The 21,067-nt window shown below is 37.6% G+C and overlaps 1 protein-coding gene across 34 annotated transcripts in view; it reads right to left on the bottom strand.

The window, feature by feature from the left end:
- ZBTB20 (zinc finger and BTB domain containing 20) overlaps nucleotides 1–21,067 on the bottom strand; it is an 811,121-nt gene that overhangs the window by 167,671 nt on the left and 622,383 nt on the right. For 3 of the 34 annotated variants that reach the window (XM_050781936.1, XM_050781947.1, XM_050781954.1), the window contains one exon: nucleotides 19,636–19,690. The exons of the other annotated variants lie outside the window; for them this stretch is intronic. The gene's annotated coding sequence lies outside the window, so the exon portion shown is untranslated. The remainder of the gene's footprint in view (nucleotides 1–19,635; nucleotides 19,691–21,067) is intronic. 34 annotated transcript variants of the gene reach the window in all.

The following is a 21,067-nucleotide window of genomic DNA, read 5'->3' as shown; positions in this document are numbered from 1 at the left end:
ACTGTTCTAGGCCGGCGGCGTCGGCCAGCGGCTCAGTGTGCTAGGCTCGCCGAGCCCGAGCCCGCGCCCGCGCCCGCGCCCGCCGGAACTCACACTGTCCCGCGAGCGCCGCGCGCAGCCCCAGTTCCCGCCGGCGCCTCTCCCTCCACGCCTCCCCGCAAGCAGAAGGAGGCGGCTCCGGCCTCAGCCAGCCCAGAGAGGGGCTCCCACGGTGCTGTGGCGGGCTGAAGGGCTCCTCAAGCGCCGCCGGTGGATGGCGAGGCCGAGGAGGCGCTGTGAGGACTGCTAGCACATTGTCACCTCTCAATAGGATTTGGTAGAGCTATGTTACCATATAATACAATAGCACTAGCCACATTTGTCTTTTTAAATTTAAATTATTTAACATTTAATAAAAAGCTAAACATTTAGTTCCTCAGTCTTGGCAGCTGCATTTCAAGTGCTCGATACCCACATGTGGCTGGTGCTGCCTTACTGGATAGCAGAGATAGAAAATATTTCTATTATTGTAGACATTTCTATTGGGCAGCACTGATTAGAATAGGTAAAAACTTTACTATATAGTACATGATCAATTTTAGCTAATTTTGACAAAGATGAGTCAAACCCTGATGAACTTTGTCTCTTTTAAGGTATATTTAGTATGTTTAATGTCCAGAAGTTCCTACGAAGAAATTCAATACATTCGTGTGTTGCTAAGAACTCAGTCCTAAGTTTGCCCTGGGCTTGCCTTCTAAAACTGCCTCTACTCCTTATCACCAGCCTAGAAAGTCCCCTCTATGGTGGAAAATAATCTGTAAAGTGATTTTAAACAAATCATCTGTCCCACCAAACACATCACTGTTTGGTGATGAAAATTTCAGATTTTGGAGGAGCTGACCCTAACAGTTTTATTGTTCTGTGTTTAAAATCTGATATTTCACTCTTTAAATCACAAGCCAGGCCAGGCGCGGTGGCTCGTGCCTATAAATCCCAGCACTTTGGGAGGCCAGGGGGGTGGACCACTTGAGGTCAGGAGTTCGAGACCAGCCTGGCCAACATGGTGAAATCCTGTTTCTATTAAAACTACAAAAATTAGCCGGGCATGGTGGCGGGTGCCTGTAATCCCAGCTACTCGGAAGCCTGAGGCAGGAGAACTGCTTGAACCTGGAAGGTGGAGGTTGCAGTGAGCCCAGATCGTGCCACTGCACTCCAGCCTGGGTGACAAGAACAAGACTCTGTTAAAAAAAAAAAAAAAAAAAAAAAATCACAGGCCAAAAAAAGCTATTGTAGGACCGGTCTGCCCATCCTTGTGCTTTTTTGTTGTTGTTGTTGTTGGAGAGGGACTCGCCCTCTGTTACCCAGGCTGGAGTGCAGTGGCACGATCTCAGCTCACTGCAACCTCTGCCTCCTGAGTTTAAGTGATTCTCCTGCTTCAGCCTCCCGAGTAGCTGGAACTACGGGCGTGTGCCACCATGCCCAGCTAATTTTTGTATTTTTAGTAGAAATGGGGTTTGCCATATTGACCAGGCTGGTCTCGAACTTCTGAACTCAGGTGATCCACCCACCTTGACCTCCCAAAGTGCTGGAATTACAGGCGTGAGCCGCCACGCCCAGACCCATCAGTGTTTTGATAACTTCTCTTAGAAGAATAAAACTGAAGTAGGGGGAGACCCATGAGAAATTAATAAACCAAAAAAAGATTCTGAGAAAACAAAGCAGGTCCCTCTACCTCGAGCCCACTAAAACATATCAAGGATTTAATACAGGCTGATTCAATCTTGCCTGTCCGACACCATGATTTTAACAACTTCACATAAGGCCTCCAGAAATATGCAAAACAAACTTCACTAAAGGAGATCAAGTAGAAGGACATGATTAAGTATCTTTGGACTGAAAAGGCTAAAGCAGAAAACCAGCAATTAAAGACATCTCCTTTCCTGGAAAGTTTTTGTGACAATTGCACTATTGTACAGATTTCTTCAGAGAAATGATTTCCCTTTGTGGTCAATGTGAAACCTCGCTCAAGTGCATGCAGGTGTGAAGGATGGTGACAAGACGAGCTAAGATGAAAATCTCCAGCCTGGATCATTATACATGCTAACACAAGGGAGGTTGAAGATCTCCAGTGCTTTAAAATTGTTTCACAAAATTGATGAGTTTAATGAAAATTTTAAGCAAGATAATTAGATTATGTATGATTCATTGAAAGTACATACAAATTTGAAATATATATATAAAAGACTGACTAGTCTTCAAAGATTTTAAAGCTCTAAGTTTTGCTATATTCTAGTCTTCTCTACAAGCCAGGATATTAGACTATGGCACTGGGACCTATTTTCTTACCATTTTCCTCCCTCCCTCTCTCCCTTCTTCCTTCCCTTCCCTCTCTCCTTTCCCACATTCCTCTCTCTTTCTTTCTTTCCCTCTTCCTTTTTTGGACTTGCTGTCTTTTCTAACCTTTGGGGAGAAGAAGAAAATATTAGCAATTTTCTATGAAATATGTTCAATGATTATTTTTCTGTTGCATGTTATAAACCCAATAACTCTCAACAATATTATGCTCTTTTAAAACTATACCTAGTGTTTGTGTTCTTATATCTAAGCACATAACTTTCTTTTCTAAATTTCAATGAGCATTTATTAATAAAATTAGTCAAAATTAAATTTTTGATGTGCTCAAAAGAGATCATTGTAAATTGTACCCAAATTGGCTAATACATCCAAGGTCTGGAGAGAAAAACTATCTTTCCTGGATGTCAAATGACACACAGGCTGGCTGTCAATGATAGGAATCCAAAATGGAGAGAAAAATCACAGTGTGTATGTCACAGTCTAAAGCAAATTAAAGCCAAGTTAAATGGAAAGTTTTTATTGGATATAATTGTTGTACTTATATGTTAATATAAAATGATAATATTGATCCCAAACTTAACACTATGGCTAAAAATTTAATCTCAGAGTTCTTACACAATTCATAAATGTTCATGGGCATCTAAAGATGCCTACTTCTTGACTGAATTATAATCTGCTATGTAATTCTGAGAATATGTTATAATCTACATAGATTTATATTTGCTCAATTCAAATTGCTATTTCATTGATACATGCTCTTTCCACTTAAGTGATCTTCACCTTATATGTCTATAAGTTGTTTTTATCTGAAATGCAAAGAATTATCTATAATGGTTTCACAGAGGATTAAAAATATTTGCATTAAGCACACTTGGTTCAAAGCATAAATATATCTAGCAGAGTATAAAACTGTAAAGCCCAAGTAATTCAGGACATTAAAACATCAGGGTGGAGGGTGGGGGATGAGCAGAGAGAGGGAGATGATGAGGGGTGAAGTTTAATCTTCATCATATAATTAATGAGTTGAAATTATAATATGGTATCAATCTCAAAGAATCAAAAATATTATTAATTGTAACTTTGAAGTCAATTCTAGTGTAGTTTACATAAAGTTCTACAGCAGTGGTTTTCAAGATTTTGAAGTGATACAGATCCCTATGAGAATCTTTCTCCAGATAACTTCTCAAAAACACCAAGTTTCAAGGAACTCCTAGACTCTATGAAGGCCATTCATGAATCCCAGGTTAGGAACCCCTGGCCCAGGCAGAGAGGGGAGAAAACCCTCTTTCAATCCCATAGCTACTCATCTCTAGAGAGTTTTAATGAAACACTATAAACTAAAGCCAGGAGCAAAGAAAATGTATAAAAAAGAGAGTTCTAAGTGGGTAAGGGTATGTGGTTAGAGCCACACAGGCTTCTTTGGAGGCCTGCCAGACTCCTACCTTCCTAGTCCTTTATAATTTCTTTTTAAAAAAAGTCTACAAAGCCTTGGCAACAATGGAGTAGAGGAGTACTGAGCAGAGAGATGATAATGATAATAAGAGTCACTATTTACTGAGTCCTTCAGATACTTTGAAAAATAAATCCTTCTCAAATTTGGATATGAGTATACCCAGGAATGTGAGCAGTGTAACGGGAGTAGAAAAAGCCACAAAATAAATAATAAATACATAGCTGTCTTCCTGGAGGGTCAGTATTCCTTGTGGGCAAGTAATTTAAACTCTTATTTGTACACGTATTCATTTATCCAATAACTATTTATTCGATGTTATACAAACAAGAAAACAGATACTGTTCTTGTCCTCATGGAACTTCTGGTTGAGTGAAACAAACAAGAATATATTGAGGCACTGAAAGCAAAATTTGTATATATATTTTTTGGGTGAAACCTGAGACTTCACTGAAAAGTCTTGTTTGTGGCAGACGACTTCAAGCAATGTCCTGGCGGGCACCCTTAGTATTGGATCACTCACTCTAATTTGAGGATCACCCAAGTGGAACAGTTTGAGAAGCATGGTTAACAGCATATCATTTAATCCCCACTACAAGAGAAAATACTGTTACTTCCAATTTACTACAGAAAAAAGGGAAATCTGAGAAATTAGGAAACTTAGCTCAGATCATACAGCTGCTGGCATCTGAATAAGTGTGTGCCATTCCAAAGTCTACATATTTTTAACCACTAAATTACACTACCTTTAGGTGTTTCCCACTTTATGTTTCCCCTTGAATCTGGGCTCATTCAGGATTACGCAGGCTAGTTTAAGCTTCTCTTTGGAAGGAGACAGGTTTGGCTTGATTTGCATTCTAAATATTTCACAGTGGTAAGGGAAAGCTATTATTATACCCATTTTATGGTGAGGAAGCTGAACCACTTGCCAGCTGAGGTATCTGGCTGGGTTAAAAACGGAATCTGGGTCGTCAGACTCTCATTCCTCTTGACTAACTCCAATCCTAGGCACTATTACTGTCCATGGGCTTTTCTGAACATGAGATTCACACTGGGTGATAAGGAGTGAGACAAATTCTGCTAAGAGAAAACAATAATAGTGCAATAAAAAAAGGGAAAATAAGTAATCATAACTCACACAAAAATTGGTTACTTTCAGCACTGTGAATAGAAAAGGGAGAGATTATTCATCACAAATGAGTCAGAAAATTAGAATGTGTCACTGCATTGATGACAGAGCTGAGGAATTTGGATGAACTGAAGTTCAACACTTACCCTTCTAGCTGAAGAGGGTAAATGGTGTGACAACAGGACAGAAATGACCTCTTATTTCCAATCTTAATTAATATTTCCAATCTTTTTTCTTTAACTACTCTGTCTAAAAGTTAGATGGGTGTATATGTTTGTTTTCTATGTGTAGAGATAATGTTTTAACATCCCTTTAATGTTCTAGAAGTATTGCATTAATTAATTCTTATGTGGGAGTCATTCCAAATAGTAGGATGATGATTTTTACCTTATTGATTTTCTTAATACCTTTCTGGTTTCCAGTGTTTTCAAAGGATGAGGCACTATTAGATTTTTAGATTTACATGTCTCTCAAAATTAAGTGCCTGTCAACTGATATTCCATCTCTACTCTGGATACATGATTTCCTTTATCTGACAGATTCAAAAAAATTTGTACTAGATTTAATGATATTTCATGCATTCTGAATTTGGAGTTTTTAATTCTCTGTTTTCTATTTGGCAAAAGGTTTACAAGATAAAGCCAGATGCAAGGGTATTTATATGTGCATACAGAACCTGTGCCATCACTCTCTAGATACTTTGGGGTTTCCTGCAGGCCAGATTCTTGATGTATTTTCATTTCTTTTGGTCAGGAAGAAGGAGACTATAAATGCCATAAATGGTCATACATATCTTGGGGTCTGCTTTCCAAAACCCACATTATTTTGGATCCATCTCAAGAAGAACAATAAGAGAATGATACTGAGGTCTCTTTTTCTTAAGATGCTATGATAACAATCCTAAAAAATGGCCAGTCTTCAAAATTTTGATGATGAAATAAGGTTATAATCAATAAAGAGAAGATTTTAAAGTTCAGCAATTAGGTCTGGGACTGCTTCTGCGCCTGAGACATTGCCAAGATACAATGTAACACTCCATCCCACCCCATGTGAGTCTCCCTGTTCCTTCTTGATGCTTTTGGGGATAGGGTCTGAGAGACTAGAATGAAATGAAAGCAGTAGTGCTGGGAGGGGTGGCAAGGACCGAATTTGTTTAATACATTTAGGATGGTTTTTTATTGCTGCTAAAATAGATACAATTCCTTAGCATGATGACATTCAGGAACCCTTTACAATCTGATTCCAAAGAACCTTCTCTTCTATATCTTAAACTACTGAAATTGCAGCTCTGTAAATTCCAAATGGATTGACGTACCAGGATCTTTGACTTACAGTAAGCTTATCTCCTTAAGGGATGCTGGAAAGGTGTGGCACTGCTATCATGTGGTCTAATCATTTAGACTTGTCACTACCAACTATTTGTTTAAGAGCCTCCAAGACCTTTCACAGTCTGGCTCGGGCCCACCTCTCTAGTTTTAAGAAAAATTTTCCCACCACTACTTCTTTATATATGGTGACAGACTATTTGCTCCTTTCTGAACATGGCCTGGGACATTTATGTCCCTGAGTCAGCTAACAGTTCACACTTTAATCTCCCAAGCCTAGCATAGTGTGTGAAACACAGCACGACACTCCAATGTTTGTTGAATAAATGCTGTCCATCTATTTTAGGAGGCAGAGATGACAGAAGAAAGTTGTTAAATCAGTAAATAAATAGCACCAGAGAGAGGTCAAGGAAAAGTTAATTTTAGTGCATTTTAGGAGTGGGGGCAAGATGAGCTTGAAGATTAGGAAAACTGATGCTCTTTATTCCTGGGTCTGGCCAATGCTATGAGTCAGTTACTTTTTCGGGAACAAGTTTAAACCTCAAGGTTAAATGAACACAAATGCCCTGTCCATCAGCATATAATGAAAAAGTTGTGGCTGTTTCCACATCAGCACAGTGAAATTAAAATATGCAGTGCCTCTCTAAGAGGCATCATATATGACAGAGCTTTTAAAAATAGTGCCCTTTGCCACTCAGGTATAGAAAGAGCTATAAAAACAAAAGTAAATGTTTAAAAAACTGGGATAATTTAGCTTAGGGAAGAAAGAGCTGAAGTGTGTCTTTATAGTTTTTTGACTATAAGAAAAGTTGTTACAAAGAGGATAATGATCAGCATTTTTGTCCTAGGGCAAAATGACATTAAACCGTCCAGTGCAGAATTTTAGACTTAAAGATGAACATTCTAAATATGCAAGTGGTAAATAATCAAATAGATTGCTAAGAGCAGTTCTGAAATTTCTTTCTTCCTGACTCTCTTAAAATAGGAAAAATCTTCGTCTATTTTGGATAAAATAAATGCAGCTCTGCCTCCAGTCAGGAGAATGAATTCAATAACTTTTCTAGTCTTGTTTAACTCTGTATGATTCCATAAAATTCTATAAAATGTTAACCCTAAAAATTATACAGAATCACCATACAGTTGAGTAAAATACATTCTACACTTTAAAGAGAAATAAGCAATACAGAGAGTTGGTAAGTTATTAAATTCAAAATAGTAATATATGGTTCTTACACTTTTGATTCAATTTGCTAACTGCATATAACAAATAAAATTGGCAAAAATGTACCCAAATTTACTAAAGTTTTAACATAGTGATTAGCTAGAGTAAAACAGTCTAACAATTCTTTAATGTCTAAGAAATTTGCTGAATATTTCATAAACCTCTTATTGAATATGTATATAAACTCAATTTCCAATTAAAGAAAAAGTTTTTTAAAGGTCCGGAAAGTAATATATGAAATCACTATTATTTCCTGGACTATCTTCAAAGACAACGGGAGAATCAATAAACAATTCCTTTAAATGACCAAAATGTGCCCCATATGATTAAAAATGTAAATCTAAAAACAGACTCACAGATAAGGTCTAACAGGGGTGGCAAGTTAGTGGCTTTCTTTGTCTCTTTACCTTGTAGCTTTGGAGCTCAGCAGAAGCGTCCATTACATACAGCACAGGGTTAGATGAACAGCTCCAATGACCTTGTCTGAACCAAATTCATTTAAAGCAGTTTGCCACTTTTCTTAAATAGAAGATGAGTCCATTCTATCTATGGCCCAGATTTGGACTGGATCACTGAACTATTGCCCAACTCTTATAAGCAAAGCACTAACATGTACCAATCAACAGGCGAAGGCATCAGGAAGGTAAAAATACACATACATAAGAAACTGGCAGTACATTATAGAAGAAAGCTATATCTAAAGATGGACTTTGGCTTTTAAAGCCTTTGAGTGTTATTCGAACTTTGTTAAGAAAAACAAAAATAAAATCTTCATTCCAATGTAACTTGCAAAGAAGATCCAGTGAAAAAATGAATTTGAGAGAGAAAGAAATGTAGTTTTATTTTGCAATCCATTATTTCCATAAGAACATGAATCAAAGAGACAAACTATGCCAATTTCTTCATAGCTGACTTGTTACAGGATATTGTTCCAGTCTTCACTAATGACTTCTTGAGGTTGGTTACTACTGTGATCAGGAGTTGGGAGGGCAGAGGTCTAACTAAGACCTTTCAAAAGAAACGTTTTGTTCAGTGTGACTACAGAAAATAAAGTCGGCATTAAGCTAACTTTGACAACCTAACTAGGATAATGGTTAGTGTATGTAGCCATTGCTTATGCTGTTTCATAATGAACGGAATGAACGGAACAGCAAAGGAGTCAAGTTAACCAGCAACTTGAATTTTGAAAAGCTGTGGAATAAGCTGATAACATAGGTTGTTAGAATTAGCAAAACTTACTCTCTGCTTCCCTCACCTTTTAGTCCTATTTATTTCCACATCCACATTCCTGTCATCAGGCAGTTGAAGAAACAGAAATGTGGCTGGGACTGCTTCTTTGGGGATACTCTTAGTGAGCTCTCCATCTCCCCACCCTTGCTCTCAGTTTGCTAAAAATATATTCATTTAATTGTTTTAATACCTCTACTTAGGGGAATATGCATTTTCTTAACCGTTGATACAAGATCCAAATTCAGTTTTTATCACAGGTAATAAGCAAAGTATTTGGGGGGTGTGTGTGCGCGCGTGTGTGTGTGTGTGGTGGTGGCAAATTCTGTCCTAGATGCTTCGAGTTTTCCAAGTATACTGCTAAAAGGGGTCATTTGCTCCCCACCTCAAGAAGCCAATTGTGCTTATAGTTTTACTTCAAATAAAGATATATACCTATAAATGCATACATTATACACACACCTTCTTCTCAAAAGTCATAAACATTTGGTGACTCTATGTATACTCCATGAAGTGCTGTTACTACTAAAGTCAGAGTAATTTAGGCAGAAACATAAGAAACCCCAAATGGTTTGCACTGAAATTTTATTAACATATTTGTCAGTGTTTTCCTCATGGATAATTTCCATTGGTTCCTGGCTCCTTGTCAGCATATGCTCCAGGAGCCTTTCACAATATCTTTCTGCCCTAGAAATCCTGGCCTGTGAGATTTCCTTGTAAATATCTGCATTCTTGTATTCACCTATTAATGATCCAGGGATCGAGGATGTTTTCTATCTGCTCCTTAACCTCCCACTTCAAGGATTAGATTGTAAACAACCTAGTGGGAACCCTTCAGGCCAAACCACAGCTGAACGAATCTCAGCAGGCAGGGAACCCACAGCAGTCTGTGAAATACCGTGAAACACAATTACGAAAATATGAAGGATTCACCCGTACTTTGGGGAAGAAATTATGTTGTTTCCAAGATGAGACCTCAAAAATAAGGCTAGTATACTAATTGAGAAAGACATGATTTTAAAAAGTGTCAGCAGAGGTAAATTTTTAAAAGTAACAGATTTGCCAGGTCTCTCTCAAACCATAGATTCATTTTCAGTATACGACAGTGGCCTGAGCCGACACTTCAAGGGAAGTCCCTTCGTCTCTGACCAGTGAAGCCCAAAGTACTCACTGCATGAAAGCGTTCCTTTCTTGTTTCCAAAGGCAATCAATTTTTGTCCTAGAGTCTGAAGGTTCATGGGCTTTCTTTTAATTTTGTCAGTCTGCACATGCATGGTTCCTCCTGCATGATTTGGTTCTGAGGAAGTGACCCACCCACCATGCCACAGAGCTAATTAACCCCATACTGAGCTTTTTTTTTTTTTTCTCATTTCACACATCCACTCAATGCTTTAAATGACCCAGCAGCAGTATGATCATATGATTTTTTTCCCCTCAGTGAGGAAAGCATGGTGTTGGGAGGAGCAGGGTATATCTGCCCTAATTCAAACCAGCAGTGTGATCCTAAAATATTATCTAATTGCATTGCATCTGAGGGTGCAAAGTACTAAAATATCCTCGAACAAATCTCTTTCATGTCATTCATTTAACTTCTTGCAGTGTCCATTTGAAATAGCAAATAATACATAATAAACATGGAGGTAGAGAAGTTTGATCTATACTCAGAATGTTTAAAAAACATCCGGTCTTACTGGGGGTAAAAGACCGAGAGCTCCTTCCCTATCCTGAATAGCTTCAAGAGAAGGGCCTTTTTTCCATTTGAAGGAACAGACTCATGTTTTTCCAGATTTATTTTTTCCAAAGGGAATGCCTTGAAAACTCTAAGATGATCACTGTTTTCTAACTTTTCAAAAAAGAAAAAAAAAAGTGAACATGATGATGGTGGGTGATTTAATGGAATCAGCTTGTCAACATGATGAAACTGAAAAAAGCTTTTACAGACTCTGTCCACATGCTAAAAAAAAAAAAAGAAAAAAAAGCAACCTTTAACGTCTTTAACGTTATGTTTATAGTATAGAGTGGTTTTTGTCATGGCAGAGAAAATAAATATAATTGTCTTATGCAGTAAATGTGAGGCTCTGCTAAGAATCTCATTGGATAAATCATAGAAATACATCCTGGCCAGATAAATGGAGCCAGACAAGTTCTAGGTCTTGTAAGAAGTTTTCAAAAGAATCATCATATTGTAAGTCTGTCATCTCTGTAAGTGACAAGAAAAATTCTAGGCTATTTCCCTTGGTTCTACTAGTAACATGGCTTCAAAGTTTTAAATATTTAGACATAAATGGACAAGAAAATGACTTTTTCTAAATATCCCATCTTTTAGGCAAACTATCAGATTTCTGTCATTCTCACAAGTAAGTGTAGCAAATTGGTTCACCTTGGAAGGACTTGGTTAGAGATCATATATGTCTTATGTGAACTTTTAACATCTCTTTCCTTTGCAAAGTGATTTATGCATATGCTATTAAATACACAGGTATCCTATAATTCTTAGTTCAGTGAACAGTTAGTACAAGGGAACATCTATCTAATATTTAAAATTTTTGTTTAGTGTCTTAAATCCTACACTTTGGAAATGGAGACCTTATAGATATGTTCTATAAGGTCTTCCGTGTGCTGAAAAACACATTTGCTACTACTCCCTAAGCTTCTCTTAGGTAAGGCTGCCAAATGGGGTAAACTGATGGGTAAAGCTGGCTCAATAGGCAAAGAACAAAGGTCCAGTTAAGCACAGTTTATTTTTATTTATACTGGTCAGAAATATCACAGTTAACAAATAGCCTAAATCCAGCTCTTATATCTAGGCTTCCAGCCTTTGGCTGAAGTGTCTCATCTGGTCATTCTGAAAAAATAGGGTGGTGGTTGTGATTTCAAAGACTCTCCTACCCATTAGACTTTTTCAGGCTCACTGATGCTTGGGATTCTAAAGCCTTTACTATGGTTTGTTAGACCAATACAGTATGTCCCTTACTACTTGTCTGACTTTATCTCCTAACATTTTCATGCAAAATTGGTCCAACAGACAATAAAATATGCTTACCTATGGGTGTAGACAGGAATAGGAATGTGAATGGGGATTAAAAGTAACTAATTAATAAAAATTAGTTGCTTTGTGACCTTGTTAAATATCAACTCTTCCATGACAGCCTAATAAAATTTCTGAACTTATCTTGAGAGTAGGTTAAGATAGGGGAGAATATACAAATTATTTCCAATACTATGTATTCATTCATTAATTCAACAAATAGTTTTTCAGAATCTATTATTGATTACTCTGCCAATTGGATTCTACTCCTGCCCTCAAGGACCTTCCACTCTAATGTATATTTTGGAGAGTTTCTGTCTCTATTATCACTGAGACGTTATTAGCCCACTTTAGACAAGTTATAAATATAACCACCTGCCCATGATGATTCCTCTCCTCATTCCTTATTTGTTTTTATTCATTTGCCCTGTAATATCACCATTAACCTTTCATGAATGACTTGACCCTTTGTAACCTATATTATCAACTCAGCTAATTTTTATATAGATAAGGAACCCCTTCTCCACTCCCAACTACCTTTTCTTTCTCAAACAGCCATGAAAATATAAAAGTCTATGCAGAATTATTTAAGTTTTTGAAATGAGTCCTTACAATCTGATCTGAACTACCATTTTTTTTCCCTTTCTTTTTTGAAAGAGGGAATGCAGCCTCAGCCCCTAAGATACATATCTCAAATTACAGGCAAATTACATACAAGTCACTGGTCTCCCAGACTTAGTACTCACTCCTCTCTAGGGTAGAACAATTTCTGCACTGAACAGAGGACCATAATCTCACTCAAGTAATCTCAATCTCAGAGAACAGTTAACCAAGTGCATGTTTCTGGTCCCTATATTCCTTTATAAGGAATTACCCTCTTCACTATATTTTGCTATTTTCTGAACCTGGCTACCTTAGGTAAATGTCAGTGGACATGGTAAAAAGAACAGTAACTCTTCCTCAATTTGTTAAACTTGTTTTTCCTCCTCATATGCTTTATAAACAAAAATGGGAGAATTTAATGTATGTACAGAGCAGCAAATGTTCTCTCTGTTGCTTTTCAGACATTTTTATCTTATATAAACAGTGGTGATGAAATTATAAATACCATTATTCCACCTCTATGTTACTACTCTTATTATCTTGCGTCAACAGAAGTGAACAAATACGTACATGACACCAATCAATCCCTTTTCTAAAAATGCAGTTTTCGTATTTCTAAACAGTGAAGGAAGAATTTAATGAATTTAACATGTAGTTTACCTATTTATATTTTGAATGTTAATAAAGCAAAACCAAACTATTGCTTAAGTTTTTTCACACTTATATCACCCATTAACACTCTCCATGCTGGCATGGAGTAGGGGGTGTGTAGGACTAACAACGGCAATGGGTCCAAGTCCCCTGGGTCAGGTGGTTAGGGGTTTGGCAGGCTAGAGAGGATGTTTAGATGCTGGGGCAGGAGATTTCAACCTGCTTTGCAGGTTAGAGATATTTTCTGGCAGTAAAAGGAATATTTTTTGTAGAAGAAATTGCTAGGAAGAGGTCATTTGGGGGCATTAGGTGAGAGAAATATCAAAACCATACCTAAAAGCAGTCTAAGGGAACTAGGGAAAAGAAAATCACTACTTTTTCAATCTCCTCATTGGTTTCCCTTATTCCATAGTGTACTTTCTCTTTCCATCTTCTATCACTTCATATACTTTTCTCCTCCATTCCTTCAGGATTTTTTCCTCCTACCTCTTTATTATAACAAAAAAGCATTTAGGAAGAATTTTAGGAGACACTGAGACAAAAAAAAAGAAGAACTTAGAGAAGACATAATAACATACTGCATATTTATGCATGTATGTACGTGTGTATATATAACATATATTCAATTTACCAAGAAGGATAAACGGATTTTTGATATTTAAAAAATTTATGGTATGTCTGGTCATATTAATCTCCAAACCAGCTGGTTTTTAGCATTGCTAGAGTGATAATAGAATCAGGAATAGAAAACAAAAGGAAAAAAATAAAATTTTACAAAGGATTTATATTTGCAAAGGAAAGAGGACTTATTTAGAGTTGTTTATTGAAATTCCCCCAAAGCTATTTTTTGAACTTATGTATCGACAACATCAAGAGAAGGAGCTTAGGAATTCTCATAGGGTTTAGGAACTACTAAACCTTGTGTATTATGTTCATCTCAGTCCACTCAAGCAAGTAAAGGATAACTAGAGCATGGTATCTCACAGTGCATAACATGGTTGGTTACTTTGCTAGGCTGACATATGGAGACAGGGCCCATAGGAGCAGGGATTTTCTTATGAATACCAGAGAGAGACACCCAGGTTCATCTAAATGTATAGGGCATGAGGGATTAGTGGTACAGTGTTATCTGCAAAGTACCTAAAAGTGTTTTCTAACCAAGAACTAACTTCTTAGCCCAGTCTTCCTGGGGATTAAAAAAAATCCAATAATAAGTAATGGGAATACTTTATTTGGTCACTGGGTTGGGGACGGTTGCTGAGACATATGACAATATTCAATCCATAAAGATAGGAGGAAATGAGGAGAAAGAGAAAACACAGAAAGGGAGAGTAAGGGCCAAAAGAAGAGTGTCACCTCTGTAGACTCTCTAACAGAATAAACTGATAATCTTAAGAAAAGTAAAAGAACATGCCTTGAGGGAAACCTCAGTACACTTTTGGAATCCAAGGCAAAAAATAAAACAATTTGCTTCTTGTCAAGTTTATTGCCATTGCCCCATGGGAGGTTCCTATTTATTCTGCTCTTACGTGCACAGGTATTTCTTCTAGTCTTACATTCTTTTCCTAAGGATTAGCATTCTGTGATAATGGTGGTAATGACAGCTGCCTTAAATTAATGGCAAGTTAGGAATGAAACACTGATCACCAGGCTATGTTTTTGGATCCAGTCTATGCCCTATAATGTGTTCATTCTACTTTCTGCAGTTTCTCTGAGACTTGTGGCATAAGACTTGTATTGTAGGGCCGGGCTCCTTACGGGGACACATATGACTCCAGAAAACAAGTACTCTACTTTCTTACCCTGACTTTTTGGTTTTCTTGTTTTTTCCTCTTTTTTCCCAGACTATTATTTTCCAGTTTCTTCTCTACCAGTCTGGATGCCCATTGTTGTTAACTTTAGAGATGTCCACCAGCTCCATCAAATCCCTCATCTACAGTTCTCAACTGTATTTACCTAGTTCTAGAGCTCAGATGAACCCACATGCATGTTCTCCTCAGCTTCCAGGCTGCTGATCCTTGCTGAAGAAAAAGCACAAAACTGTACAGCTTGATTCTCCTGCAGAATTATGGTTTCCAGCATAAGTTTGGGTTTCAGAATTCTTTTTCAATTTTAAAATTTGCTCCTAGTCAGTTTCCTTTTTCACTCCCCAGTTTCATTCATTATTCTATTTAACTAGTTATAACCCATACGCTACTCTTCACTCTCAGCTACTAACCTTGCCTCCTTTTACATAGAGAAAACAGAGGCCATCAAATGGCACTTCCCATCTCTCAACCTCTGCCACCAATGAATCCACCTGTAACATTTCAAAGATCCTTCTGCCTAGCACTGATAACCTCCTCCAGGATCTTATTATATCAGTTACTTTTCCTTTCTTTTGTGTTTTCGATTTTCCTACTGCCTGCCAACATGCTTTAGCTGGCTTCATTTAAAGTAACAATAATAACAATGATAATAAACTAACAAACAAACCATCTTTTGCAGACCTTATCTTTCTCTCTTTTGTGTCACCTTCAAGCTTCCTAAGCTCCCATTTATTCCTCAAACCATTACAATCTGGTTTCTCTAGCTGTGTTTCTAATTAAACCATTTTTTTTTTTTGCCAAAGTCACCAAACACTTCTGAATTGCTAGCCTCCAAAATCCATCCTTCAAACTTATTGTTTTCATTCTTTTAAAGGTCGAGTTCACTGGGGTATAATTTACATACAATAAAATTCATCCTTGCTATACTCATTTACCATTCAATAAGTTTTGCTTATATGCTGGAGGCCTGTGTAATGAAGTCCAAACCCCAAGCCCCTTTGCTTCATATACAAATCCCTTTGGCACCTCTCAGCAGTCTTCCCCACATAACCCATTGTCTGGTGACACCACACTACTCAGAATTCAAGAGTATATGCCATATACCTTCATGCCCCTTGGACTTTCTTTATGTTTCCTCTCTATAAACATATATGTCTTGGTATAACACAGTAAATGCTATTTAATATTACCACATCAATTTCCATATAGAATCATAAATCTAGATGTTATTTTGAGAAGCTGATGTTTTCCAAATAGAAGTCATCCATCAAAATGTTACTACCTGAAGATCTCTATTATTTTAGTATTATGGGTTGATTATGTTCCCTTAAAATTCATATGTTGACATTCTGGCCCCCGATTCTTTAGAATATGAATATATTTGTGAATAGGGTCACTGAAGATGTGATTAAGATGAGGTCATGCTGTAGAGTGGGCCTGTAATCCAATATGACTACTTATAAAAAGAAGAAACTTAAACACAGACATGCACACAGGGAGAACATCAGGTGACGATGACGGCGGAGATTGGGGCTGATGCTTCTATAAGCCACGGAACACCAAAGATTGCCAGGAAACCATCAGAAGCTGGGTGAGAGTCATGGAAGAGATTCTCACAGCCTTACAAGGAGCCAACCTTGCTGATACTTTAATCTTGAACATCTAGCTTCTATAACTGTGAGACAAACGATTTCTGTTGTTTAAGCCACTCAGTTTGTGGTAGTTTGTTACAAAGCCCTAGAAAACTAATATACTCAGTAAAAAAGTTCTTCAGTATATTGGAATCAGTTCTTTCACTCATCAAGTACTTATTGAGTGCCTACTATATGCTAGGCACTGCCCTAGGATATTGAATGAATAAGAATTTCATCACGTTATTGCATTTTTTGTTCACTAATAAGTAATCAATCTATCAATCAATTTATTAATAGATGAAATGCCTATCATTTATTTCTTCAGCAAATATTTGTTGAATATCTACTATGTATCAGACATCATTCTAGGCACAGAGGATAACATTAGTGGTAGATCAAGTTCTCCACCTTACGTAGTTTAAATTCCAGTAGAGGAAACATACATTAAACAAGAAAACAAGTAAATAAGATATGTAATTTTACTCTGTGCCCCACACTGAGAGTCATAGGCATTGATCCTCTACATCACTAAACAAAGGATGGAACTAGATAATGAACATGTTACTTCACAGTTCACAAAGTAATGAGGAACACAATGAGGTCTCACACTAGAGGCACGTTAATCCACAGGCAATGCACAGGCTTAAAGTGTTTGGGAAGGACACCCCAAAAGCTAGGTTTCTCAGTCAGTTTGTCAGTCATTGAACACATATTTCTTTTTTCTTTTTTTTTTTTGAGACCAAATCTCTCTCTCTGTCGCCCAGGCTGGAATGCTGTGACACAATCTCGGCTCACTGCAACCTCTGCCTCCTGGGCTCAAGTATTTCTCTGCCCCAGCCTCCCTAGTAGCTGGGATTACAGGCACCTGCCACCATGTCCGGCTAATTTTTGTATTTTTAGTAGAGACAGGATTTCACCATCTTGGCCAGGCTGGTCTTGAATTCCTGACCTCGTGATCCACCCGCCTCGGCCTCCCAAAGTGCTGGGATTACAGGTGTGAGCCACTGCGCCCAGCCATTCGACACGTATTTCTTAAGCACTTACTGTGTACCAGGCCCTATGCTGAAGACAGTAGAACTGTGGACAGAGCCAACATGGTACTAATATCCACTGAGCTCACATTCTAAGGGGAAAAATCTGAACAACAAATCTCACAGTCCATTCTTTATCACTTATCTTCATAAGAATACATAAAGGGGGTTCGGAGATCACCTGGGTCAGAGGACTGGCCCATGAGGGGTTTCCAAGGGGCCTTCCTTGAAGATGTGGTGCCCAGACACTGCTTTAGGGCTGGGGTGTGGGTATTTGTTTGAGCAGGGTCATGAAATCTTAGGTTTCTTCTTCCTCATCCCCTTTCAACCATGTACACACATTTCAAATACTTAAAAGCACTCTTCAAATATACTAAGAACACCAAGAACTAAACACAAGAGGAGGACTCTCCAGAGGAAAGGGGCCAAAAATAGAAGAGAAAAAAAAAACCCTAATCTCACCATTTGTTTTGAAAACACCCAAAATGATTAAAACATATTATAAACTAAAACATATGAACTAATCACTTGCCAAGTTTCATTTTTAAATCAAAGCCGTTTTGAGGTTCATAAAATGAAAAAAGAATCTTCAAATATGAACTTGTGTTTTCCTTTTCTTGGCCCTCAGTTGGCTTGAAGCATTTGCTGTTATGCTGTGTGGAGGGAAGGGGAACCTGCTAGTTAGGAACATGTGGCATTCATCTACTAGAAGGTAAGCTCCACGAGATCATGACTCTTCACAGTGGTATCCCTGATAAATAGAAGAGCGCCTGGAAGATAACAGGGGCTCAATAAATACCTGCTGAATGATCAACTACTGAATATTCTGGGCCTTTTAAGGGATTCTCCAACTCTCTTTTCTTACCCAAGCTGCATCTGGCTTTAGGCCAGTGGTTCTCAATCTGGGGCTACTTTTTGCCCCCAATCAGGGGACATTTGTATTTTTTGTTGTCACAGTTAGAAAAGTTCCTACTGGCATTTAGAGGGTAGATGCCAGGGATGCTGCTAAACATCTTACAGTGCATAGGACAGCGCTGTTCCACAAAGATTTATCTGGCCCCAAAGGTTAACAGGGCCAAAGTTATAAAACTCCGATTTACACCCTTTGTTTCTATTGGGCTGTACCTGGGAGTCAGATCCTCTGCATATTTGGAATGAAGTTCAGTCCTAAAGGAAGCACCCCAGAAGAGCCTCATTGCTTAATCCTCATTCCCTTCAAGACCTAATAGAACTGCCTCCACTCTAAAGCAGGCTCAGAGAGAGCCAATTTTGCCTTTTGCCCTCCCTGGGTCAACAATGCAATTGCTAGGGAAATCATCTGACAGTCTGTCTCTACAATGCAAGTGAATAATTTTTACTTTACATTGGTAATTTCCCTGAGCTTACCTAAGCATATATACTAATTTAGTAAAATTCTCTTGTTTACGAACTAGTCATGTATCTGCAGGAAAAAAAAAAAATCTCAAGTTCAACCAGTTTATCCATGTCTGCTCAGGATCAGTACATGAATCTAGCTTTATTCATGATAAATAAGATCAACTTCAAGAATTCCATCAAACCCCAATAATGTGCCTTTAGAGAGACTGGGTTTATAGCATTTCCTCTGCCACCTTCCTTGCCCTGTATATTAAAATACAAGTATCTGATCCCAGTTTCAATGGGGCAACTTCTGTGGTACCAAAGGAGGGCATGCGCTGATTTCCCCACTCTGATGGTTGCTCCAGTAATCTTGGTGTTGTGGCATGTGTCCCAGTTACCATAGAGACTGCATACACTAAGAGTGCAGCATTGTGATTGGTGGGAAAGACACATTTTGCAGAAGCTTTTCTGGAGAGATAAAGGTAAGACACAAGAAAGAAAGTGAGACTGCCAATAAAGAGGCAGAGCACAGAGAAGTCCCAAACAACCATACATTCTAGAAAATTGGGACAACAGAGATTACAACTACTACTATAAAACCAACATAAACTGTTCACTCAGTGGCCCCTGTCAGGAAAATTTCAAGTATAGGCAGACAGAACAGACACAAGATATTATAGAATAAAAAGGTAAGCAAGTAAACCTACTGAGGTATAGGGGTGACAAAAGGGAAATGGCACGAAAAAATTTTAAAATGATTCAATGCTAGAAAAAAAAAGAATATCAGAGAGCGCTAAAATTTAAAGTTACATTTCTGTAGGATGGCTGACTTACAGAAAGGCTGACCTTTGGGAAATTATTTAAGTTCTGAGTACCTCTGCTTCCTTCCCTATGAAAAAGAAAAAGAAAAAAGAATAAAGATGGAAATAGAATAAAGATGACTTCTCTCTCACTGTTTTACAGGAGTCTCTTTAAATATCTCAATCATTTGACATTATATCAGTTGAATATGATGTACCCCCACACAAAAATTGGACAAAAACACTTAAAGGTGGTGATAAATAGTGGGACATCATTAACAATGCAAACTGCCTCATTCCATAGTTTCTTACAGTAATGAGTCAACTGACTATGTGATCTCATGTACATAATTTTGCTCGGCATGCAATTTTGAGGTATACAATTACTACAGAAATCAAGGCATACCTGCAATGTAAAGGGTAAATCATAGGCATTTTAAGGGAAGGCTGAGGATAGGATGTGTGTTGGTTTGAGGGATGAGTAGAAGTGGATTTAAGAGAAAATCAGTCTAGGAAAATATCACATAAGTGTTTGTAAGTTCTTTGATACTCAGCTCTGTATCCTGTAATGCTTTACTAGACATATTTCAGACTAATATGTCCATTGCCTACTGGACATTCATATCTCCCTGTTTTTAAATACCTTTCAAATCTATATCTTGAGCCATTACTTCTCTCTTGATCTGTAATGCTTTATATCAAATGAACTACTAGACAATTACAATTAGATATTCCAAAAGCATCCTAAATTCAACATGTCCAAAGCTGAACTCATCTTTTCCTTCAAACTTTCTCTTCCTCCTATGTTTCCTATGTGAGTAAATATTAATAGTATTACCATTCACCCATCTGCCAAAGTTCCATACCTAGGAGTCATGGTTGGTTTTATCTCACCTTCAAGTAATCATCCGTGCATATAGATGTGTAATTCTAATAACCAAAGGAGGCCTTTTTTGAATAGAAAGCAATATTTACAGTTAATTGGGTTTCGAACTAATATTAATTTATTAAACTTACAAATTTTAAAAGGCTAGTTTTCTTTATACTTTTACCTGTGAAAACACATACATATATTTTTCTAAGTCTTCATATAGCAATTTTTGCATAAAATAAGAAAAATTACTTTCAGGAAGGGTGAGATTACTAGACAAAAAATTTGAGACCTCAAACTATTTCAACTGTCAGTCGGAGAAAAGAATGAGAGTTAGGGTCTGATCTGGGAACACCTTTCAAATGATTTTGCCAAGTAGACACATTGAATATTTTTTATAGTCACTCTGACAGTGAGAAATTTTAAGTCTATAACCTACAAAGGAAATTTTACAATCCATGTCCTCTATGTTTAAGTTTCATTCTTATCTAACTCTTTTGTAATCACTTTCCACTTCATAGCCTGATAAAGGTAGACAGTATTTTGTGTCTCTACTAACCAGATTTCTTGAATCTAGTGCCCTTTCACTTCATAA

Source organism: Macaca thibetana, chromosome 2 (assembly GCF_024542745.1).
Source record: "Macaca thibetana thibetana isolate TM-01 chromosome 2, ASM2454274v1, whole genome shotgun sequence".
NCBI classification, from domain to species: Eukaryota; Metazoa; Chordata; class Mammalia; order Primates; family Cercopithecidae; genus Macaca; species Macaca thibetana.
Note: the sequence above shows the minus strand (reverse complement) of the source record. Positions and strands in the feature narration are given on the sequence as shown.